This window comes from Dendrobates tinctorius, unplaced genomic scaffold (genome assembly GCF_039654945.1).
Source record: "Dendrobates tinctorius isolate UK_male_01 unplaced genomic scaffold, ASM3965494v1 ptg000010l, whole genome shotgun sequence".
NCBI lineage: Eukaryota > Metazoa > Chordata > Amphibia > Anura > Dendrobatidae > Dendrobates > Dendrobates tinctorius.
The window spans coordinates 11,722,829-11,749,990 of NW_027361678.1; the positions used below are offsets into that span (position 1 = coordinate 11,722,829).

Genomic DNA, 27,162 nt, shown 5'->3' on the forward strand with positions numbered 1-27,162 from the left:
GACATGGAGTTGACAGGTGTGCAGTGGTCGAAGCTGAAAGACCTTTGTAAAGTCCTTCAATGTTTTGAGGAATGCACACGGCTGGTAAGCGCAGACGACGCCATCCTAAGCATGAGCATCCCACTTATGCGTCTGCTCATGCAAACTTTGACGCACCTTAAGGAGCAGGCGTCTGCAGCCAATGTTGATGAGGAGGAAGAGGAGGAGGGAATCCTTGATGACATTCAGCCATTGTCTGCTCAGGGACCTCTCCTGGACGAGGTGGAGGAAGAAGAGGAGGAGGAGGAGGAGGATGATGGGGATGATTACTTAGGGGAGGAGGATGCATCTCGTGGGGCAAGTGAAAATGTTGGCGTGGCAAGGTCTGGTACAGGGTTTGTGCGTGACTGGAGGGATGTGGATTTGCCAGAAAGTGCTCCTCCACCCAGCACTCGCAGTGTATCATTGACACCGGGAACATTGGCCCACATGTCAGATTATGCCTTGCGGATCCTAAAAAGGGACCCCCGCATTGCCAAAATGATGAACGATGACGACTACTGGTTGGCCAGCATCCTGGATCCACGCTATAAAGGCAAATTACAAAACATCATGCCACAGGAGAACCTTGACCTAATATTGGCTAATAAACAAGCAACTCTGGTAAATCGGTTGCTTGAGGCATTCCCAGCACACAGCAGCGGTGATGGTTCTCACACGAGCCGTACGGGCCGGGGGCAGCTTGGCAGAGGTGTTCGTGGTGCACACAGCAGAAGTGGCGTTGGAGACAGGGGTTTCATGACAATGTTGTGGACTGATTTTTCAAATACCGCTCACACAACTGGTAATACTGCATCGATGGAAAGTGACAGGAGACAGCAGTTGTCAACTATGGTTACAAACTACTTTTCCTCCCATATCGATGTTCTCCCACACAGGTCATTCCCCTTTGACTATTGGGCCGCTAAACTGGACACCTGGCCTGAATTGGCCCAATATGCCTTACAGGAGCTCGCTTGCCCAGCTGCAAGTGTGCTATCGGAAAGAGTCTTCAGTGCAGCTGGATCAATCCTGACAGAAAAAAGGACCCGTCTGTCAACCCAAAATGTGGATGATCTAACCTTCATTAAAATGAACCACGCATGGGTTTCCAAGGATTTTGTCCCACCTTCCCCTGATGACACATAGGGTGACAGAAAAATGGCTTGCTTTGGTCCACCTCTTCCTGGTACTTCACCTATTTCGCCTTTTGCATCAGTTGAATGTCCAACATCAACATATGCCACTTTCTAAAACTCCCTAACTGTGCTGCCTCCCTCCCCCCATGGCCGGGGTCACCACCTAGCGCACGACACCGTGCGAGTGCCGTTGCCCTGGACAGGTGGGTAGGCCGACTCTTGGGCGCGGGCACTGGCACAGGGTCCCTCATAGTGCAATCAAGTGTCTCTGACAGCGGTGGTGCACACCCGCCGTCAGACACACCGCTGTACTATGAGGGGCCCAGTGCCAGTACCGACGCCCACGAGTGGGCCCCCCTTGCTTGGCCAGGGCCCCAGCATTTGCAATCTTTACCTCTCCCTGCTCCTCCGCTGTGTAATCTGGGCCGTCAAATCCATACTGTGCCTGACACCGTCTGAGCCTGCCTCCTGAGACATATATTTTGAATGTGTACGCTATCCATACATGTTATCCGGGGATACGGTACCCCTTCTAACCTTTGTGCAATGACGTGCAATCCATACTGGGCCTAACACCGTCTGAGCCTGCCTCAGGCTGTATAGACATATATTTTGAATGTGTACGCTATCCATACATGTTATCCAGGGATACGGTACCCTTTCTAACCTTTGTGCAATGACGTGCAATCCATACTGGGCCTAACACCGTCTGAGCCTGCCTCATGCTGTATAGACATATATTTTGAATGTGTACGCTATCCATACATGTTATCCGGGGATACGGTACCCTTTCTAACCTTTGTGCAATGACGTGCAATCCATACTGGGCCTAACACTGTCTGAGCCTGCCTCATGCTGTATAGACATATATTTTGAATGTGTACGCTATCCATACATGTTATCCGGGGATACGGTACCCCTTCTAACCTTTGTGCAATGACGTGCAATCCATACTGGGCCTAACACCTTCTGAGCCTGCCTCATGCTGTATAGACATATATTTTGAATGTGTACGCTATCCATACATGTTATCCGGGGATACGGTACCCCTTCTAACCTTTGTGCAATGACGTGCAATCCATACTGGGCCTAACACCGTCTGAGCCTGCCTCATGCTGTATAGACATATATTTTGAATGTGTACGCTATCCATACATGTTATCCAGGGATACGGTACCCTTTCTAACCTTTGTGCAATGACATGCAATCCATACTGGGCCTAACACCGTCTGAGCCTGCCTCATGCTGTATAGACATATATTTTGAATGTGTACGCTATCCATACATGTTATCCGGGGATACGGTACCCCTTCTAACCTTTGTGCAATGACGTGCAATCCATACTGGGCCTAACACCATCTGAGCCTGCCTCATGCTGTATAGACATATATTTTGAATGTATACGCTATCCATACATGTTATCCGGGGATACGGTACCCCTTCTAACCTTTGTGCAATGACGTGCAATCCATACTGGGCCTAACACCGTCTGAGCCTGCCTCATGCTGTATAGACATATATTTTGAATGTGTACGCTATCCATACATGTTATCCAGGGATACGGTACCCTTTCTAACCTTTGTGCAATGACGTGCAATCCATACTGGGCCTAACACCGTCTGAGCCTGCCTCATGCTGTATAGACATATATTTTGAATGTGTACACTATCCATACATGTTATCCGGGGATTGGGTACCCCTTCTAACCTTTGTGCAATGACGTGCAATCCATACTGGGCCTAACACCGTCTGAGCCTGCCTCATGCTGTATAGACATATATTTTGAATGTGTACGCTATCCATACATGTTATCCAGGGATACGGTACCCTTTCTAACCTTTGTGCAATGACGTGCAATCCATACTGGGCCTAACACCGTCTGAGCCTGCCTCATGCTGTATAGACATATATTTTGAATGTGTACGCTATCCATACATGTTATCCAGGGATACGGTACCCTTTCTAACCTTTGTGCGATCACGTGCAATCCATACTGGGCGTGAGAACGGCTGGCGAGCTGTTAAGCAAGCTACAGCACCTGTCCAGACAAGTACAGGGATTCCCTAGCGAGGAGACTTATTTGATTGTTTTCTATGTTGGGACAGCAATTTTTGGGGAGCACTATACTCTGGAGAATGATAGATGGGGCCCACCATACACTGGAACATTCCAAAGGTGGACATCAGACACTGGAGCAGCATTTACAGGGCCCATTATACACTAGAGCATTAGAAATGGGGCCCATTATGTTTGGAGCATTATTTGGGCCCATAAGACAGTGGAGCTTCATCCATGGGGACCAACATATACTGTAGCATTATGTGGAGCTCATCATATACTGTTTCAAACATTATATGGGACCAATGATTTTGTATGAAGAAATAGATGGGCCTCGTCATGAGATGTAAAAAGTGAGGTATTTTTCATTGTACTATACCGCTATTTCTCTGCCGTATCGGAGCATGATGAGTTGTGGTATGTGTTAAAGGGGCGCTCTTTCGCCCAGGGCACATGAAAACCTGCAGCCAGCCCTCCCCCCCCACAAATTTAGCCAAATAACCCCCATTTTTCAGTGCGTAACTTGTATTATGAAGTTAATTAAGGTTGACAAGCTTAAGTAAGAAGAATTGATGCTTTTGGCATTCAAATGGGCACTGTAGGTGTGTTTCCTGTCCTCCTCTCACTGCCGACTTTTATTCCCCATTGACTTACATTGGGTTTCGTGTTTCGGGACGACCCCGACTTTTCCCTATAATCGGACGATCTTGCTCGACCCGACTTTTGGAAAAGTCGGGTTTCACGAAACGAAACGCGACCCTAAAAAAGCAAAAGTCGCTCAACTCTAACAGTGATACATACGCTATATACACACTGATGTATATGCTATATACACACATACTGGTGCACTATCCACACACTGATATATATGCTATACACACAGTGATAAATACGCTATATACACACTGATGTATATGCTATATACACACATACTGATGCACTATCCACACACTGATATATATGCTATACACACAGTGATAAATACGCTATATACACACTGATGTATATGCTATATACACACATACTGATGCACTATCCACACACTGATATATATGCTATACACACAGTGATACATACGCTATATACACAGTGATGTATATGCTATATACACACATACTGGTGCACTATCCACACACTGATATATATGCTATACACACAGTGATAAATACGCTATATACACACTGATGTATATGCTATATACACACATACTGATGCACTATCCACACACTGATATATATGCTATACACACAGTGATAAATACGCTATATACACACTGATGTATATGCTATATACACACATACTGATGCACTATCCACACACTGATATATATGCTATACACACAGTGATACATACGCTATATACACACTGATGTATATGCTATATACACACATACTGATGCACTATCCACACACTGATAAACACACACCGATGCATACATACTTTATACACACAGGCTATACACACACAGACACTTACGCTATACACACACACACTGACACATGTCACACACACTAATACGCTATACACATACACTGATACATGCACTTTACAAACAGACTGGCACATATGCTATACACATTGATGCATACACTATACATACAGACTGATGCGCGTACAAACACACACACACACACACACACACACACTGAGAAATTCTACAGATGCTGATGCATACGCTATACACTCACCCGCTGATACATACCCTATACACACACACGCCGACACATTCACTATCCACACGCCGACACATACACTATACCATACCGCCAACTTTTGAAGAAGGGAAAGAGGGACAAAGGCTGCGCGCCGTGGCAAATTTTAGGCCATGCCCCTGACCACACCCATTTCACAACTAGTTACACATGTCCACGCCCCAACCACACCCATTTAGCACTGCTGATCATACTGACGTACTGAGGGCACAGTGGCTGGCATTATGGGCACAGTGGCTGGTACTGAGGAAAAGAAAGAACAGAGAGAGAAAAAAATGGAGAGAGAGAAAGAAAGAGGGGAAAGAAACAGAAAGAGGGGAAAGGAATAGAGAGAAGGAAAGAAACAGCGAGAGAACAGAAGGAAAGAGGGGACAGAAAAAAAAACGTAGAGAAAAAGAGGGGAAAGAAACAACAGAGAGAGAAGGAAAGAAAAAGAAAGGGGACAGGAAAAAAAAAGGGGAAAGAACAGATAGGGAGAGAGAAAGAGGGGAATGAAAAAAGGGAAATAAAGAACAGAAGAACAGAGAGCAAGAACAGAGAGGGAGAGAGAAAGAAAGAGGGGAAAGAACATAGAGAAAGAAAGATGGGAAAGCAAGAACAGAGAGAGAGAGAAAAAACAGATGGGAAAGAAAGAAATAACAAAGAAAGAAGGAACAAAAAGGAAGAACAGAGAACAAAAGAAAGAACAGCGAGAGAAAGAAACAGAAAAAACAGATTGATTAGAGAAAGGGGAAAGAAAGAACAGAGAAAAAAGAAAGAGGGGAAAGGAGGGGGAAAGAAATGAACAGAGAGAAAGACAAAGAAAGAACAGAGAGAAAAAGAAAGGGGAATGAAAGTAAAAAAGGGAAGAAAGAATAGAGAGAAAAAAGGGGAAAGAACAGAGAGAGAAATAAAAAGAAAGAGGGGAAAGAACATAGAGAAAGAAAGATGGGAAAGCAAGAACAGAGAGAAAGAAAAAAACAGATGGGAAAGAAGGAACAAATAAAGGAAGAACAGAGAGAGAAAGATTGATTAGAGAGAGAAAGAGGGGAAAGAAAGAACAGAGCGAAAGACAAAGAAAGGGGAAAGAAAGGAAGAACAGAAAGAAAGAGTGGACAGAAAAGAACAGAGAAAAAAAGGGGAAAGAAATAAAGAACAGAGAAAGAGGGGAAAGAAAAAGAACAGAGAGAAAGATGGGAAAGAACAGAGAAAGAAAGGGGAAAGAAAGAGAACAGAGAGAGAAAGAAAGATTCTATAAAGATACTATAGCAGCCTAGCTCCCATTGTAGTGCCCACCTGAGCCTCCCGCTGCAGGACATATCATGATCTACTCACATGGCCGGCATCCCCGATTCCAAGGCAATCCTACTGTCGGATGACGACACGGTGATGGATCTGAAGCATTCCCTGAAGTGCCTCCATGGTTCCGTCACAATCTCCTCCCGAAATTACCTCATTTCCGGGCAGCTTCCAGCACATCACTTCCCGTGGAACGTCACGTGTGAATTTTAAAGTGATCCTCGGCGCTCCGCCGTGTACTCCTGTGTCTGCTGGAAAAGTAAGCTCCCGGCCGGGGCAGTGGGGCAGACTCAAAATCGGGACTGTCCCACTGGATCCAGGATGGTTGGGAGGTATGAATGCTCTCCACCATACACGCACGGCTCCACACACCTCATACACATGGTTTTGCTTTGTATGCCTCGTACACACACAGCTCCTCTCCGTACACCTTGCACACACAGGGTTCCACTCAGTACACACATGGCTCCACCCCGTAAACCTCATACACATGCAGCTCTGCTTCATACACCTTGTATACATGCGGCCACGCTCTGTACAGCTAGTACATACATGGCTCCACGCCGTAAACCTTGTACACATGCGGCTTTGCTCCATACACCTCATACACAAGCGGCTCCGCTCCGTACACCTCGTACACACGCGGCTCCGCTCCCTACACCTCGTACACACGCGGTTCCACTTCCTACACCTCGTACACTCGCGGCTCCGCTCCGTACACCTCGTACACATGCGGCTCCGCTCCGTACACCTCGTACACGCGGCTCCGCTCCGTACACCTCTTACACACACGGCTCCCCTCCGTACACACACAGCTCCACTCCGCACACCCCTTACACACACTGCTCCCCTCCGTACACCTCGTACACACACGGCTCCGCTCCGTACACCTCATACACACAAGGCTCCGCTCCGTACACCTTGTACACACATCTCCGCTCCGTACAACTCATACACGGCTCCGCACACCTTGTACACACACAGCTCTGCTACATCCACCCTGTAAACCCCTCCTGACCCCACACATAAACTTCCCCCATCCAGCACCATGACAACCAGCACAGCAGAGTCCTGCATACACTGAGGCCCCTGATCATGTGAATCCTGACTCCTCCCCTCCTGTGACCTCATCACAGGTCCTGTGCACACAGAACAGCCCAGCGACGTCATTGCTGGCTGTGAGGGGCTGTGGTGAGTCTCTCCGGGAGGGTGAGGATGGGGTGCATGGTGGGGCGTGCGGCTTATCTTGGTCCAGTGCGGGAAAAATAGACTCCCGGGTGGGATAGCAGGTGGGGATTAAAATCAGGAATGTCCCGCTAGAATCAGGTCGGTTGGGAGGTATGGCTATATACACACGCTGACACATACACTATACACACTGATGCATTCACTTTACACACTATATCTACACACACACTGACATGCTATACAAACTGATACATGCGTTATATACACACACACACTGATACATATGCTATACACTGATAGGCTACACACACACCCTGATACGTAGGCTACCCACACACACATTGATACATAGGCTACACACACACACTGACACTATACATACACTGAAGAATTATACACACGCTGATACATACACTATACACACTGATACATGCGCTATACACACACACACTGAAACACTATACACTGATGGGCTACACACGCATACAGGCTACACACACTGAGAAATTATACACACACACAGTGATACATGCGCTGTACACACACACTGATATATAGGCTACACACTCTGATACATAGACTGGCACACACGTTGACACATGCGCTCGAGCTAGGAATGTTTGACTCAGCCCCCCTTTCAACCTCCATCTTATGTAACCCCTACACCTACAATAATCGCAGACACATTCCGAGCCTTTTTTGATAAATAGACCACAGCAGTCCTGTTTATTAACATATCTACATACAAAAAATGAACATATCAGTATAACATTGACAAATAAGGAACGGGGTCTATGGAAGCAGTGCACCAGCTTACCAGAGACCCTCCTGATTATGCCATCAACCGCAGCACACCGTTTCGAGGACCTTACTGAATGGCACCACCAATTAAATTGTCCCACCGAGACCTCAGCCCAGTAGGGACCCCTTTTATTTAAATTATACTCTGACCACCAAATGAAGCAAAAGAGGGGAGGGGTAGGTAACTGTCCCAACAAACACAGGCCCCCTACCCCCCTCTGCTACCATCACCTGGTTCTCCACAGACTCGTTCCCAACTGTGGCTTGCAGTACGGGCCCCATTATACACTGAGAGTCTACACACGCACACACACACACTGATATGCTACACACATACTGATACATGCTCTATACTAACACATACGCTATACACACACTGATAGGCTACACACTCATACTGATACATACGCTACACACACAGACTGACACTATCCACACACACTGAGAAATTATACACACACTGATACCTTACACAATGATACATACGCTATGCACACACACACTGATACATACATACGCCACACACAAACTGATACATATGCTTTACTCTGGTAAGGTCCATTCTTGTGACCTGACCACTAGCACCAATCCTACCTCTCCCTGGAAGCCCCCCCACCCCCCATAAATAAAAGCTCAGACAACAATCCATTTTTTCTTTGGATAAAAATGGCCACAGCAGCCAGTTTATTGATAATTAAAACAATTGGTGAGGTCCTCGAAGCCACAATAAATCTGGTGATTTTCCTATGACATTGCTCTTCCCCTCCCCAGCCTTACTCCTAGCCGTTTTCACCTGCTCAGGAGCACCGTGAAACAGAGGAAAGATGTCCTCTAATACTGTTAATATGAACCCGACGTTCCATCACCAGGTGTCACCCAAATCTCACCAAACCACCATCAAATAACCATCCAGTAAAGGGGATCTACGTATTTAATGAATCCCAATCTCGAAATTGTAAGTGGCTGATGGATTGCTCTTCCCTTGGGCTTAGGCAAATGCCAAAATTTAACTCTTTATAGCAATAATGTCATTGAACATGGTAACACCGCCGATGATCGCCACTGTGACCCAGAATTTCTTCTTTTTCTTAGGGAGGGTGGGTGGGACTTTGCTGTCCAGTGGTCTGAGGTCAAAGAAGGCCACTCAACCTCGGTCAGTCCTATTAGGTTTTTTTTCCCCAGGAGTCTCCACCTATAACCTATGTCATTTCCTCCCTCCCTTCAGACCACTACCCCTTGGATCACCTTTCGCCTCATTCTCCACCCCGCATCTTCTCCCATATGGTCACTCCCTCCCTTCCAGCATCATGTCAAGCTTCCCCCCTATCCCTGCGTGGAGTGTCCAGCTGATACTTGACTCTGGTAAGGTTGATTCTTGTGACCTGACCACTGACATCAATCCTACCTCTCCCCGAAAGCCCCCCACCCCCCCTCCCATAAATAACTGACGTGTGCACCACACACACACTGATGCATGCGCCACACACACACACTAATGCAATGCTCTCTCTGTCTGCAACAAACTTTCCTACATCCATGATCTTTTCATTACTAAAAGCTTACCTTCCTCGCTATCACTGAAACTTGGCTTGCCCCCTCTGACATAGCCTCTCCTGCTGGACTTTATTATGATGGATTCTCATCTTTCTCACACCCCCGCCTCAGCAGCAAGCATGGCGGAGGAGTTGGTCTTCTCCTGTCAGATAACTGTTCCTTCACGCAAACCCCACTGCCATCCTCTGTTACTCTCGCTTCTTTTGAGGTGCACTCCTTGCGCATCTACTCCCCCTCCAACTGGCTGTCATTTACCACCTCCCAGGGCCAGCTACCACCTTCTTCGACCACTTCACCACCTGGCTACTTCATTTCCTCTCCGCTGACATCCCCACTATCATCTTGGGTGACTTCAACATCCCCATTGACACTTCCCTCTCAGCTGCCACTAACCTTTTCTCTCACTTCCTCCTTTGGCCTCACTCGATGGTCTTCTGCAGCCACTCACAAAGATGATGAAGAAGAAGCAGGGCGAAATGTGTGACTGCAGCACTTAACATACGCTCAAGGCACACAGGTACTTGTGCTGGACAACATTTGTATGTATTTCTTTCTGCCATTCCTTCTGTGACGTTAAAAGCAACATGAGTACCTGAGTGGTAAATTTATGCTTTCTTTGATGGATATTTGGCTGATTGAATAGGAACATCTTTAGAAATAATGCCTGCTTTTTAAGTGCTTGTATTTTAAGAATATCGAAAACTCAATTCAGTTTTTTCTCTCTGTTGTATTAATGTGAAATCGTATTGGGAAGCTTTAGCACCATCTGGAGGCCAGTTCATACAATAGCATTTATTATTTGTTCTTCAATCTTTATTTTGACTAACATATAATTTATGAATGAGAAATTGTTATTTCTCTTGGCACCATGCACGTTAAAAATTGATGGAAAACATAGATTGGAGAAAAATTGTTGCACATAAGCACTGTATTGTTATCTACATTTTGGAGTCTGATAAACTTTGTTTTTTATTTTTTTATTTTATTAATATCTACCTTAAATTGAGTTTCTTGAGAGATAAGCTGTCATACAGGGCAGGCATTTGGGGCAGGCAGATGCCTGGGGCCCCCACCTACAAAGGGGGCCCCCGCATCTGCAGCCCCTTTATGAAGTGCCCAGAGGGTGTACAGCAGTGAATAATGCTGTGCATTGCTCTGTAGTCCTGGAGTGTCTCTTGCAAACCCCCCTTGACCGTGGTCCTGTAGCTCTGTGCTGATTGCTGTAGGATCAGGTTTCACAGTCAAAGCAGAGATCAGCATGGGCTCTGAACACAGTCACTAAATCACTGCTTGTAATCTGACAGGGCAATCTCCTGTCAATACTGTCTGGATGACACAAGCAGAATTCACACATTAGAGGAGCATCCAGCCCTACATAGACCATGACAAAAATTGCATATAAAAATATTCCTTTTATTAATCATCACATAAAACCACAATAAACATAGTAATGATAGATGAAGTGGTCGGTGTTGAGAGACAAACAGAAATCCCGGAGATACTCACAGCCAGGGTACTACAATGTGCACCATACAGAAAAAATCTCCAGAAGGGAGAGTAGAATGATAAGGTGAAACACAAGATCTGACTATGCTGCAATTTCAGACTCAAAACATCACCCTGCCAATAGTAATATGTCTCCAAAATCCCATATAACCAGGGAAGGAAAGTCCAATGCAGGGTGACAGGACTATAAAGGAATAGTACATGTGATTGATGGGTTGATTTTGGAACCAGATATGTTTCTCGTCACGGCTGACGTTGAGTCTCTGTACACCAGCATCAATCATACAGATGGGCTGGAGGCTGTATACTTCTTTCTCAGTATGGGTGGTCTTGATCCATCCCTGCGGTCCCTGGTCATGGAGCTGCTGGAATTCATTTTGACACACAACTTTTTTACTTTCAAAGACAGGTTTTATTTACAGAAACGAGGCACGGCAATGGGGGCGGCGTGTGCGCCATCCTATGCAAATCTCTTCCTTGGCCATTGGGAGAGGGAGTTTTTTGGGGATGGCGCATGCGCGGCTTCCCATTTGCTGTGCTGGTATAGGTACATTGACGATATTTTGTTTATTTGGCAGGGTCCCGAGCTTGGTCTTCATGAGTTTATGGATAATCTTAATCAAAATAATTTGAATATCAAATTGACGTACAAGATCTCCAGGGAAGTCATTGACTTCCTGGATATTAAAATCATAGTGTCAGATGGTGGCATGGTGTTGACCGATGTCTTCCGCAAAGAGACCTCGGTCAATGCGCTCTTGCTTGCCACATCTGCACATACATCTTCTACCATCCGTGCCATTCCAACTGGCCAATTTTTGAGACTAAAGCGTATTTGCTCCACGGATGGGGTGTTTGAGGAGCAGGCCCGGGACCTTTTTCGGCGGTTCCATGACCGGGGTTACAGCAGGAGATCGATCAAACGGGGGTATTTGAGAGCCAAAAAAACCCCACGTAATCAACTCTTGGGGGCGAGACATAGAGTGGCTAATCATAATCAGCCTATTAGATTCATATCCACATTCAATAACCGTTGGTCTCAGATACAGGGGATTATGACTAAACACTGGCCTGTGTTAAGATCAGACCCAGTATTGAGGAGTATCTTGCCCGAACGTCCCCTTCTTACGTCTAGGAGACCCCATAATCTGAGGGATATTTTGGTAAAAAGCCACTATGTGGCCCGTCCTCCTGACCCTTTTGGTGCTGGTGTGCAGAGACATGGTTGCTACCCATGTGGTTCCTGTTTGGTCTGTAGGAACATCCTTCGGGCCACGTCATTTTCAGCTGCGGATGGAGGTGGGAGCCATCGGATTACTAACTATATATCTTGTAGCACATGTTATGTGATTTATCTTGCCACATGCCCATGTGGATTGAGATATGTAGGTCTGACCTCGCGCGAACTTCGTGTTCGCGTTAGAGAACATATTAGGGATATCAGGGCAGCTGAAGAAGTCATGGACCTTGTGGCACTTAAGACGATCACAAGGCATTTCAAGCTGCGCCATAAGTGCAATCCTTCAGGCCTTAAATTTATTGGCATTGATCGTGTGCGTGGGGGAATCAGAGGAGGTGATCTCAAACGCACACTGGCGCAGCTGGAGTGTCGGTGGATCGTCTATTTGAAAACTATGGTGCCCAAGGGCCTAAATGAAAAATTATCATTCGCCTGTTTCCTGTAATTGGATTTCTTATACTCTGTTTCTTTTTTGCTTTAATGGTGTGCGGTTTTTAATTTTTACTTTCCTTTGCAATTATTATAGTAATTATTTATGGATGACATGTCCGATCCGGTGGCATGCTTGATGACAGTGATGGGCTTCAGTTCTGCCGGCATGGCTTTGGGATATTCCAAAGTGGAAGAAGGACCAGTTCGTTTACCCGTGATGGAGGCATCGATTTTTATTGTCGACTAGTTAAGAAATATTATGGACTATCGAACTATGAGTCTAATACCAATACCCTATTAATGTAGTAACCATACCATTTACTAATAAGGGGTTAAACTTCTTTTTTGATGGGTTTTTGGTATTTATTTGTTATGGGAGGATATATGGGCAATTGTTTATTTATTTTTCTTTGTTGTTTGTTTTATTTTTATTTACGTCCTATGTTGATTTATATTTACATTTATTTATCCTTATGCTGATTTATATTCATTTGTTTTATATTGGATTGATGTTCTGTGCCCTTTTTATAAGAGCGATACATGGAAATATCTTACAGACTTATAGATTAGGTTTGTTTTATTTCGTTCCCTTGCCAACCATTAATAAGTTTGTGGTGGGGATGTATACGTGCAGGCAGTTAAAAGGGTATGTTTCCCCAAAGGCACCCATGGAACGTTTATGCGGGACTCTGATATTATGGGTTAAATTCTTCCGTTCCCTGGTATTCTCCTTTTTTCTCCCTTTTTTCTTTTTTCTTTTCTGTTTTTTGTTTTTTTGTTTGTGTTTTTGTTTTATGTATACATTTTCCTTTTCCTCTTTTTGCTCCTCCTCCCATTATATGCTCTCACGGGCTGGTTGCTCTAAGTTTTTGAGCGTAAATGAAAACATTAACACGGCCATGTACCGGGTCTTTTTGCCCATTCTGTTGCCAATCACCAACATGTCCGCCGCGGGGGTGCGCATGCGCGGGCGGCTTCACAGTCTCGCGTTTCCTAAGGCCTCCATACGGTGACCGTCACTGACATCATGGGTGATTTTCCCAGACCTGCGCTGTCATTGGGAGGCCGGCGGTGACGCGGCGTCTGTGAAATCCCGCCCCTCATGCGCCGTGACACCGCGGCTGATACCATGCACCTGGAGTTGGGGGTATTTATACATGGCTGAGTACACCTTTCCACACTGCCCCCCAAGGAAGCCAACACGGCGAAACGTGCGTCGGGGCACGTTCCTGGAGACAGATACTCACCCACATGGGTAAGCACTAAAGGGCACTTTAATCTGCACCGTCACTTTATGGGAGAATTACTTTTGGACAATCACATGTACCATTCCTTTATAGTCCTGTCACCCTGCATTGGACTTTCTTTCCCTGGTTATATGGGATTTTGGAGACATATTACTATTGGCAGGGTGATGTTTTGAGTCTGAAATTGCAGCATAGTCAGATCTTGTGTTTCACCTTATCATTCTACTCTCCCTTCTGGAGATTTTTTCTGTATGGTGCACATTGTAGTACCCTGGCTGTGAGTATCTCCGGGATTTCTGTTTGTCTCTCAACACCGACCACTTCATCTATCATTACTATGTTTATTGTGGTTTTATGTGATGATTCATAAAAGGAATATTTTTATATGCAATTTTTGTCATGGTCTATGTAGGGCTGGATGCTCCTCTAATGTGTGAATTCTGATTATGGGTGGAGTTGCCCATCCCCTTTGGGGACTTTGGAAAGTGTTTTTCACCCATTGTATCGGTTATATTAAACTGGATGACAGAAGGCAGGAATATTGTCTGCTGAATCAGGGTATTATATAGAAATAAATGAATTCCCATGTGAAATAATAAGGGTAAACCATACACATATATACAGTGCCGTATTTGCCACTAGGCCCTTGAGGGCACGTGCCTAGGGTGGGATTGCATACAAGGGGGAGGGGGAGAATGAGCCCAGAGCCATGCATACAAGGGGGGAGGATGAGAATGAGCCCAGAGCCATACATGCAAGGGGGGGAGAATGAGCCCAGAGCCATGAATACAAGGGGGGGAGGGGGAGGATGAGCCCAGAGCCATGCATACAAGGGGGGGAGGGGGAGGATGAGTCCAGAGCCATGCATACAAGGGGGGGAGGGGGAGGATGAACCCAGAGCCATGCATACAAGGGGGGGAGGAGGAGGATGAGCCCAGAGCCATGCATACAAGGGGGGGAGGGGGAGGATGAGCCCAGAGCCATGCATACAGTGGGGGGATGAGCCCAGAGCCATGCATACAAGGGGGAGGATGAGAATGAGCCCAGAGCCATGCATACAGGGGAGGAGGATGAGAATGAGCCCAGAGCCATGCATACAGGGGAGGAGGATGAGAATGAGCCCAGAGCCATGCATACAGGGGAGGAGGATGAGAATGAGCCCAGAGCCATGCATACAGGGGAGGAGGATGAGAATGAGCCCAGAGCCATGCATACAGGGGGGGGATGAGAATGAACCCAGAGTCATGCATACAAGGGGGGATGAGCCCAACCATGCATACAAGGGGGTGATGAGCCCAACCAAGCATACAAGGGGATGATGAGCCCAACCATGCATACAAGGGGGGATGAGCCCAACCATGCAGACAATGGGGGGATGAGCCCAACCATGCAGACAATGGGGGGATGAGCCCAACCATGCAGACAATGGGGGGATGAGCCCAACCATGCAGACAATGGGGGGATGAGCCCAACCATGCAGACAATGGGGGGATGAGCCCAACCATGCAGACAATGGGGGGATGAGCCCAGCCATGCATACAAGGGGGGGATGAGCCCAGCCATGCATACAAGGGGGGGATGAGCCCAGCCATGCATACAAGGGGGGATGAGCCCAGCCATGCATACAAGGGGGGATGAGCCCAGCCATGCAGACAATGGGGGATGAGCCCAACCATGTAGACAATGGGGGGATGAGCCCAACCATGCAGACAATGGGGGGATGAGCCCAACCATGCAGACAATGGGGGGATGAGCCCAACCATGCAGACAATGGGGGGATGAGCCCAACCATGCAGACAATGGGGGGATGAGCCCAACCATGCAGACAATGGGGGGATGAGCCCAGCCATGCATACAAGGGGGGGATGAGCCCAGCCATGCATACAAGGGGGGGATGAGCCCAGCCATGCATACAAGGGGGGATGAGCCCATCCCTGCATACAAGGGGGGGGATGAGCCCAACCATGCATACAAGGGGGGCCGGAGTGTGTGTCTGCATGTATTTCTACGTAGCTGAACGCTCTGGTCCCGAGTGCCGGCGGCAGTGCCGGGTATTGAGGTGCAAAACTCATGCGAGTTTGTTGCAAGTGTGACCTCGGCCTAATGCAGATTTTATGTGTGTGTGTCTTTATTTAACTCTCTATGTACCATTTTATTATAAATATTGCTAAACATTGGGCTTGGTATTAGATATCTATAGATAGATGATATATAATAGATGATGGCTCTATCGATCTATCTATTATCCTTCAATGGAGTATGTAAAGGAAGAGGCTGAACAAGAAATTACATCACAATTCTTTTTTTTTTTTTATTTGGTAAATAATAGATTGTTATTTAGCCTACAAGAATGCATACAAATCTGCATCAAAAACACACATATTTTTACCTGCATTTTCTGCTAAAAGAGGCAGATTCTGTGCAGAAAATTCTGCAGACAAATCTGCAACGTGTGCACATACACTAAGGCCACGTTCAGGAAACACTGCAGAGAGGACCCAGCTCCGTCCAAAGCTTTGCCGGCTTTTGTATGTGGCGGTTATTCCTCATTTTGTCATTGAACCGTGCGGAATCACCGCATCCTATTCATGGAACTGGGTTAGGCCTCGTTCACACTTCAGTTTTTTGCATAAGTTCAAATCCGCCAAAAAGTCAGACAAGCGGATCCGTTCTTAACTGATGTGAACGGATGGCACAGGATCCGTTTTCAGACGGATCCTGAAAATGAGGAAATTTAAAGGGAGAGAGAGAGGGAGAAAGAGAAAGAGAGAAATTTTTTTGTCCGGCACCCAGAAAGAATTTCGGGTTAAATGAGTGTCTGGAGGATCCGCCACAGAAAAAAACATTGCAAGCTCCGTTTTGAAATCTTTGAGGATGGTGACGGACGGCAACTTTTGGCGGATCCTCACAAAAAACGGATGCAACGGACAGCAATCCGTCACAATCCGCCATTAATGGAAGTCAATGGGGGAAAAAAACGGATCCTCAAAAGAAAATTGAGGATCCGTTTTTTTCAAAACCTGGCGGATTGTGACTGATTGTAAAAAACTGAAGTGTGAAAGAGGCCTTATTTATCTTGTGAGGACTGAGCGTCTCCGTGACATAAACAGACACGCTGCGGTCTAGAAAGATGCGCCACATGTGTGGATATGCGGGTCTGCCGCCTGCGTGTTTGAACACATAGTGGAGACGGGATTACATAAAATCCCCTCCACTATGCTGTAACATCTGGACGCTGCGGCTGTATGCAGCGTCCAACCCGCAGCGTTTCCTGACCGTGGAAACGTACCCTAAATCTATCTCTGCCTCTGGACATTATATAGTATAGATTTGCCTGGACTGTACATTATATATTATAGATCTACTACCTTAGCATTATATATTATAGATCACCCTAGACATTATACATTATAAATGTCACTGGACATTATATATGATTGTACATAATATATTACAGATAATTCTGGACATTTTATACTATAGGTCTCCTTGTACATTATATGCTATAGATAGATCTACAATAGATAATGTCAAAGTAGATCTATAATAAATAATATACAGGGAGATCTATAATATAAAGTGTCCAGATTTATCTATAATATATAATGTATATGGAGATCTATAACATACATTAATATATTTAGCATTGCAAAATATAGGATAATTTTTGACATTTATTTATATATCCATTATTGAAAAACACTTATTGTAAAATCTGACACACTGACCATACATCAATGACACTGATACCATTTTTTCAAGTATCTGTTTAAACCCAGACATATGAATAAGGCCTTAGTCAGAGACTGGGCAGTAATAGAATAATAAAATCCATCTAGTAATCCTCCAATGTCTGCTGGACATGGGATGGGGAGAGTTTCTAGTTCAGTTAGTACAGACACCAGACTTCTTGCTGTTAACCAGTTAATGCTCTCTTGTCCACCACAATGCAGTGTCAAAAGAGGAAAACAGCGAGACAGGCAGCAACATCGCATCAGAGAGCTCGTGACCTCGAATTAGAACATCCTCAGATCCTGGTATTGTGACATAATATTAAGAATAATATTTATTCATTGATATTGTCCTATTAACTCCACAGCACTTTATATAGATCATCAGCACTGTCCCCATTGGGGCTCACAATCTAAACATCCTATTAGTAGGGCTTTTGAGTGTGTTAGGAAACCCACACAAACACGGGGAGAACATATAAACTCTTTACAGATGTCATCCTCTGTGGGATTTGAACCCCAGTGCTACAAAGCGGTTGCGCTGACTACTGAGCCACTATATACAGTGCTAACCACAGAGCCACCGTGTATAGTGCTAACCACTGAGCCACCGTGTACAGTGCTAACCACAGAGCCACCGTGTACAGTGCTAACCACTGAGCCACCGTGTACAGTGCTAACCACAGAGCCACCGTGTACAGTGCTAACCACTGAGCCACCGTGTACAGTGCTAACCACTGAGCCACCGTGCTGCCATAATAGCTATGCAAGAATATTTTTGCTGGCAGCGTTGTGTATTAGCTCTTTCTATGCAAATCATATGCACTAAACATCTGTTTTTAATTGATTTATTTGAGGATGTAATATTGATATCCTCTCCTTATAATAGGCCATCAATATTGACACCAGCACTGATCAGTTGACTGAAGGAGTTGTAGCGCTTCGTGGAATAATGACTGCTATTTTACCATACTTATACACTATGTTCCAATGTATTATTATGCAGTTATATAACGCCATTTATTCCATGGCGCTTTACATGTGAAAAGGGGGAAAATATAGACAAATATAATAAACATGTGTTAGACAAGGGACACACAAGTACATAAGGAGAGAGGACCCTGCCCGCGAGGGCTCACAGTCTACAGATGTATTTATTTAAAGGCAGTCTGTCTGCAAGATTTCACCCCTCCAAAATTTTATATGTGCATGTACAGTCATGGCCAAAAGTTTTGAGAATGACAAAAATATTATATTTTCACATGATCTGCTGGCCTCTGTTTTTTATGTGTGTTTGTCAGATGTTTTTATCACATGCAGAAATATAATTGCAATCATATTATGAGTGACAAAAGGTTATATTGACAGTTAGAAAGAGTTAATGCAGCAAGTCAATATTTGCAGTGTTGACCCTTCTTCAGGACCTCAGCAATTCTCCCTGGCATGCTCTCAATCAACTTTTGGATCAAATCCTGACTGATAGCAGTCCATTCTTGCAAAATCAATGCTTTTATTTTGTCTGAATTTGAAGGTTTTTGCTTGTCCACCCGTCTCTTGATGATTGACCACAAGTTCTCAATGGGATTAAGATCTGGGGAGTTTCCAGGCCATGGTCCCAAAATATCTATGTTTTGTTCCCTGAGCCATTTAGTTATCACCTTTGCTTTATGGCAAGGTGCTCCATCATGTTGAAAAAGTCATTGTTGATCGCCAAACTGCTCTTGGACGGTTGGGAGAAGTTGCTCTTGGAAGACATTCTGGTACCATTCATGGCTGTGTTTTTAGGCAAGACTGAGAGAGAACCCATTCCCTTGGCTGAGAAGCAACCCCACACATGAATGGTTTCAGGATGCTTGACAGTTGGCATGAGACAAGACTGGTGGTAGCGCTCACCTGGTCTTCTCCGAATAAGTCGTTTTCCAGATGTCCCAAACAATCGAAAAGGGGATTCATCAGAGAAAATGACTTTACCCCAGTCCTCAGCAGTCCACTCCCTGTACCTCTTGCAGAATATCAGTCTGTCCATGATGTTTTTCCTGGAGAGAAGTGGCTTCTTTGCTGCCGTCCTTGAGACCAGGCCTTGCTCCAAGAGTCTCAGCCTCACAGTGCGTGCAGATGCACTCACACCTGCCTGCTGCCATTCCTGAGCAAGCTCTGCACTGCTGGTAGCCGATGCCGCAGCTGAAACACTTTTAAGAGACGGTCCTGGCGCTTGCTGGTCTTTCTTGGGCGCCCTGGAGCCTTTTTGGCAACAAGGGAACCTCTCTCCTTGAAGTTCTTGATGATGCGATAGATTGTTGACTGAGGTGCAATCTTTCTAGCTGCGATACTCTTCCCTGTTAGGCCATTTTTGTGCAGTGCAATGATGACTGCACGTGTTTCTTTAGAAATAACCATGGATAACAGAAGAGAAACAATGATGCCAAGCACCAGCCTCCTTTTAAAGTGTCCAGTGGTGTCATTCTTACTTAATCATGACAGATTGGTCTCCAGCCCTGTCCTCATCAACACCCACACCTGTGTTAATGGAGCAATCACTGAAACGATGTTAGCTGGTCCTTTTAAGGCAGGGCTGCAATGATGTTGAAATGTGTTTTGGGGGATAAAGTTCATTTTCTAGGCAAATATTGACTTTGCAAGTAATTGCTGTTAAGCTGATCACTCTTTATAACATTCTGGAGTATATGCAAATTGCCATTAGAAAAAATGAAGCAGTAGACTTTGTAAAAATTAATATTTGTGTCATTCTCAAAACTTTTCGCCATGACTGTACTGTAGCTCTTTCAAAGACAAACTCAATAAATATCTTTTATATGGTCAGTCCCTTTCTCCCTTTATTCAGAAATCAGCATTTCAATTGCTATATAAATAATCCCTAACGACTATGGTGGACCTTATCCCTCTATCACTCCAGCTCTATTTCCCGCAGCGTGCCACCTCCTCTCGCTTCACTGACAGCCTCTATCATGTGTTTCCTTCTGTAAGTCGATCAGGAAGAGGGGGCACCGAGCGGGTATAGAGCTGGAGTAACAGATCTACGCCTTCATTTGAGTATGTATGCAAACCGATTTCAGATGAATAGACTGAACATATTGCTGGAATTGTCTTTGAAAGAGCTACATGGGCATACACATTGATTCGGACCCCTTACTCATTTCCTATGGGACTTGCGAACATGTGCGGCACTTGCGGTGGAACAAAAAAACACTGCTAGCAGGGTTTTTTTTCCGATGCTGCAAGTACTGCATTTGCTGAATCGTGGCAAAACCGCAAGTGTCGCACATGTCCGCAAGCCCTATAGGGAATGAATGAGGCCGTACGCAGTGTTCCCGTAAGTGATTAGTTACGCGGCAGATGCGGAAAAACTGCCGCGAATGGCAAAAATCACTGATGTGAGAGTAGCCTAAGTCACTGACGACAGTGTATGCATTAGTCATAGTCACCAATGGGGGAGGCAGCACGAAAAGTGCCTAGGGCAGCACAGAAGAACATTTAGAATTGAGAGTCCTCAGTGGTTGATACCTTTTAATAGCTAACTGAAAAGATGGTAACACATAGCAAGCTTTCGAGACTACTCAGGTCTCTTCATCAGGCATAGACTAATACAACATCTGAAGAATCACATATTTATAAATAAAGCCCCCGTTACACATAGCGATATCGCTAGCAATATCGCTGTAACATCACCGATTTTGTGACGTAGCAGCGATATTGCTAACGATATCGCTATGTGTGATACTTACCTCCGACCGGCTCCCCCGCTGCTCATCGCTGATCGCGCGAGAACAGGCTGGACTGTTTCTCGTCGTCAGCTTCCTGCTGGGCTTCCTGTGGCGCCGATGAGCGACGCGTGGAGCCAGGCGGGAGGACGTCAGGATTGCCTCGTCTGACAGGTAAGTAGCGACCCCCGACCTCTGCGATGTCGCTGGTGAGATCTGCCTGTGTGGCAGCTCACTAGCGACCACTTAGCGATGCACCAGCGATCCATATCGTTGTCGGGATCGCTGGTGCATCGCTAAGTGTAACGGTACCCTAAGACAGGACAGAAATAACTCAATAGATAAGACAAGTGATGTGAAGCGGAATAGTCATTATGGGTGACGAAATAGGGCAGCACAAACTCTAAATACGGCCCTGCATATACAGTACAGGTGTGCATATGAATCAGCGTTTTTGGTGCATTTTTTTTTTGCAGCCAAAGCCGGCTCTCTTGGCAGTAAAAACACAGCTTTCAAAACACCCATTTTTTTAGGGCATGTGCAGACGATCCGGAAATGGCAGCACTTTGGACGCAGTGGACATGTGCCTTGTCCAAAGTATTGCCATCTTTCGAACGCAGGTGATTCTGCGTGTGTTCATTGAACCGTGCGGAATCACTGCGTCCAATACATTGTATGGGTGAGATCTCTCTTGCAGAGACTCGCATCTACACAAGATAAATTGACAAGCTGCGGTCTGGAGAGACGTGCCGCATGTCCGCCTCTGCGGGTGAGCCGCGGGCATCTGTGGATGCATAGTGGAGATGGGATTTCTTGAAATCCCATCCACTATACTGTAGCATCTGGCCGCTGCGGGTTGGACGCTGTACAAGTATATAGCAGCTGACCCGCAGCGTTTACTGACCGTGAACACATACCCTTAGAGCTTTTGCTGTTTGTTTGGGTTTTTTTACAGTATGCATTTTGTCTACAGTACATGTTTAATAAAGTTCGTTTTATTCACCAAAAACGCAGCGAAAAACAACGTTGTGACATTTGCAGCTTTTTTTTAAACTTTTTCATTGCTTTCTACGGGTGAAAAAAATTGCTGAAAAAAGTGACGCTGTAGATTGAAAAAAAACGCTGCAGTTGTGAAATTAAGTCAGGAGAAAATAAAAGGGTGTGCAGGAGATTCCTGAAAATCTCAGTCTTTGCTTGTGCTGTAAAATGCTGTAAACTTCTTATTTGCAGAAGAAAAAGCTGCAAAAATTCTGCATATGAACGTGGCCAAGAGCTGCTTTTTAAAGCGCCAGCAAAACATATGAGATTTCCGAAATCTCCTGCATGCGCTTGTTTTTTTTACTAACTGAATTTCAGGACTGTAGCGTGTCACTTCTTTCAGTGTGTTTTCACCCTTAGAAAGAAATGAAAGAAAAAAAAAAAGCTGCAGATATTGCAACGGCATTTTTCACTGCAATTTTTTAAGTGGTTTTGGTGAATTAAACTATTAGGTCTCGTTCACATGTTCAGTATGTTGTCAGTATTTGTAATGCAGAAACAACAGTGAAACAATGAGAGGAAAAGTATAATAGAAACACGTCACCACTTCTGGATTTCTCACCCTCCTGGCTTTGGGTCACACATATTGATGTGAAATACTGACCAAATACTGAATGTGGCCTTAAACATACTGTTGACAAAGCAAACATCCTCACTCCAAAAAAAGCTGAAAAAAGTGTAAAGAACACCAGAAAACAAGCTGAAAAACAGGTGTTTTGAACGCAACATTTTTACCGCCAATAGAACAGGTTTTGGCTACTGAAAAAAATGCTGCGTGTGAACATAGTCATAGCGTTTCAGTGTAAGACTATCTGTGGTGTTACATAGGACTGCAGGTGACAACTACTACATTATCTGATCTCAGAGAGTTATCACTGTGCTATCTGTGATACATAGGACTGAAGGTGAAATCTACTACATTATCTGTTCTCAGAGCGTTATCACTGTGTTATCTGTGGTGTTACATAGGACTGCAGATAGAACTCTGTAGAGGAATAAGTGGATTTTTGTCTGCGCTGCCCAAAAGATGAAGTTCCAGACGGTTATTAAAGTTGACTGGTTTATTGTACGCGTTTCAAGTTTTTTTGCAACCCCTTCATCAGGAAATACCACATGAGACATACATAAGTGGTGCAATAAATACATACCGATTTTAAAAAAAAAAAAAAAAAGTCAGATGACACATGTCAAAGATCATAGTTTGCTGATAAATAGTATGTTATCATTTAAATCATAATAATAATATGTCTCTTTGAATTCACAGGTATGTTTGACAAAAAAAGAAAAAGTGGTTGCAAAAAACCTTGAAACGCGTAGAATAAATCACTGTCAACTTTCATAACCGTCTGGAACTTCATCTTTTTGGGCAGCGGGGTCAAAAATCCACTTATTCCTCTACAGAGTTCTGTCTCATATAGTCGGTGACCGACTTGTAGATCTGTTGCAGCCCTTATCTATACATGCTTTCAACACATAATACCAGGTGAGCAGTTTTTTTTTGGCTTAACCGCTTATTGTATAAGTGGGATAAGACCCTATTTTGCGCTTTTCTTCACAATAATAGGACTGCAGGTGACATCTACTACATTATCTGTACTCAGAGAGTTATCACCATGTTATCTGCAGTGTTAAAACAAAATTAAGAGGGAGTTGAGGGGCCAATCTTTTCTGACCCTTGCAACACCCCTGCGTACTGCTAATAGTGGCAGACCCTTTGGCCGGTATAAGGCCCCTGAATATGGGGGCCTCAGTGCGAGACACTGGCTCCAGGCCCCTCCGCCAAATGTATCCGCATCCTGCTCATGTAATGTAACCTAAATGTTTGTGTGATTTTACAACGTTAGCATTTGGGGCCCCACTTTAAACTTTTGCCTAGGGCCCCACTTTGTCTAAAACCGGCCCTGGATATAAGGGACAACCATCGTTGAGCGGAGGTGCAACATCTCTCATTTAGGCTGGTTTCATACTTGCATTGAGAAGGGCTGCAGATGGCAGCCTACTTCCTCCTTTCTTCTTCCGTGAAGCTCCGCCCACGCTCCACCTACTGCCACATGTTTCCAGCGTTTCCCTGCGTACCTATCTTTAACATTGGGTACGCAGGGACATGCATTGTATGCGGATACGTCCTCATGCGGTGATTTGACGTGTGCGACGACTGCACGGAAACGCAAAATTTTGAGTTTCCGTGCGGTCGCCGCACACATCAAATCACCGCATGCGGACGCATCCGCATACAACTCATGTCCCTGCAATGTTAGAGATAGGTACGCAGGGAAACGCTGGAAACATGCAGCGGTAGGTGGAGCTTCGCTGAGGAAGAAAGGAGGAAATAGGCTGCCATCCGCAACCCTCCTCAACGCTAGTGTGAAATTAGCCTTAGCATGCCAATCTCCACTGCTAAGCAGGACATCAGCCTATAGGGTCTACCAGGGCAATATATACATAATCTGAGTGATTTACCCCTTTATACTGCTCATATACCCAGATTCCCTGTTACTACCCTATTTTTGTGTGTCTGTACGTATGTTCAAGGTTTTAATTCATTAATAAAATATCTTTTTAGGGTTTATTTTCCTTTCTATTTTTTCTAGAGACAACAAAGACATCATGAATCCTATTTAGAGACAGCGAGATCATCAGTAATCTACTCCAGAAACAGGAAGGCATCAGGACTCTGCTCTAAAGACAGCAAAGACATCAGGAATTTGCTCCAAAGACATAAGGGCATCAGGAATCTGCTCTAGAGACAGCGGGGACATCAGGAATCAACTCCAGAGACAGTGAGGACATCAGGAATCTGCTCCAGAGACAAGCGAGGTCATCAGGAATCAGCTCCAGAGACATGAGGGCATCTGGACGATAAACAGCAAAAAGCAGCTGACAGCACAACGGAGGGGTGGATGCCAGCTCAAAGGTTCATGGACCCAAATGAACAATAGTCCAAATAAGGAAGAGGAACAGCATCCGGTCTGGGTGAAAAATTGTATCAAAAATTTATTCTGCCAGTACAAAATACAATGTTTCGGCCATATTGTGGCCTTTTTCAAGTATAACAGCACAAATGGTGGCCTTTTATAGTGTGGCACAGCCAATCACCATTTCGGTAACACCCATCACAGAAAATCCATACATAAAATACATATAAATACATCCATCAGATATATATATGTTCAATAACACAGTTTATCTAGTCGTTAACAATAATGGTCATATTCATATTAGAAATATTGCAAAAACATTTCATATAAAAACAACGATCCCCAAATCAGCCCACCAATGATCGTGATGCATCAAAGGTATCCATAGAAATAACGCACCAATCACTTGCAGTAATACATATCCATATATAAACCGCCAATCTCTAATCACATAATAGTGGCGCCAACCCCAATGGACCAATCATATGAGGACTCACAAATCCCTATATCGGCAGAGTTCCCTCTCCCCATATGACAACATCAGCCAGAGCCAGGTTGTATCAGGAGCGCAGTCTAATGACGCGCACCACCAGGTCACGGCACGCGCGCTGCCCATCCCCGCAGGTCCGGTCACGTGACGTCTCCGTCACAGAGCACCGCGCATGCGCGGTGCTATGCAAGGGATCGGCCACACGAACCGCCCACCGGGGAGGACCACGCACGCGCAGAAGCCCAGGGCACGCGATCACATACCGCACTCCCTCACAAACCCGCGCATGCGCTGATTAACAAAAACAAGTGTAATACCACACTTAAATAAATGAGTCCACACAGATAGGCCAAAATGCTCCCAAACCACGCAGCATATAAAAGACATTTGGAATCAAGGAACCATATCCATAGTAACTTTAATAATATTCCATACTTTACGAAATTCGCATACGTTGCACATTATATAAGGAGCAAAACTGGGATAATTACAGAAAAGAAAAAAAGGAAAAGAAAAGAGGGCACGGGGAATGGCAGGCAAGGAATAACGACAAAAATTCACAAAGGACAACATCCTCTTCGTAATTCAGGACTGTTCAGTCCCCGTGTCCTCCACTCCATCCAAATGTATCACCTATAAACACTGAAAATAAAAAAGCATTTGATTAAAAGACCATAAAGGCCACATAGATATGTGGCCTTTATTAATTTTTACCATTAAAAATTTAATAAATTGTAATTCTTCTTATGTTGTATATTTAATAACATGAAATATTTGTAATATTCAATACACGGGTTGCACCACGGGACCCCTGAAGGTTAGAATTAGGAGGCATCTCTCAGATGTGTCTAATCACAATGCTGTTGCGGTTTCTGCAGTATCAAAGCATTTTGCCACAGTTCACAAAGGGGATGTTAGCGGCTTTCATTTCATGGGAATAGAACAGGTGCACAGACCGATTCGGGGTGGAGATCACAGAAGGAAACTATTGAACAGAGAGTCCTTCTGGATTTTCACCCTGGGCACTAGATATCCGGATGATATGAACAGGGCCGGACTGGGACTAAAATTCAGCCCTGGCATTTGAAGTTAC

General features: G+C 45.0%; 1 long non-coding RNA gene across 1 annotated transcript; it reads left to right on the top strand.

Moving 5' to 3' along the window:
- Positions 1–9,429: 9,429 nt before the first annotated feature.
- LOC141098939 (uncharacterized) lies at positions 9,430–26,436 on the top strand. The gene is made up of 3 exons (XR_012234391.1): positions 9,430–9,556; positions 10,189–10,265; positions 25,253–26,436. It is a non-coding gene; the product is annotated as an uncharacterized lncRNA (long non-coding RNA).
- Positions 26,437–27,162: the final 726 nt, after the last annotated feature.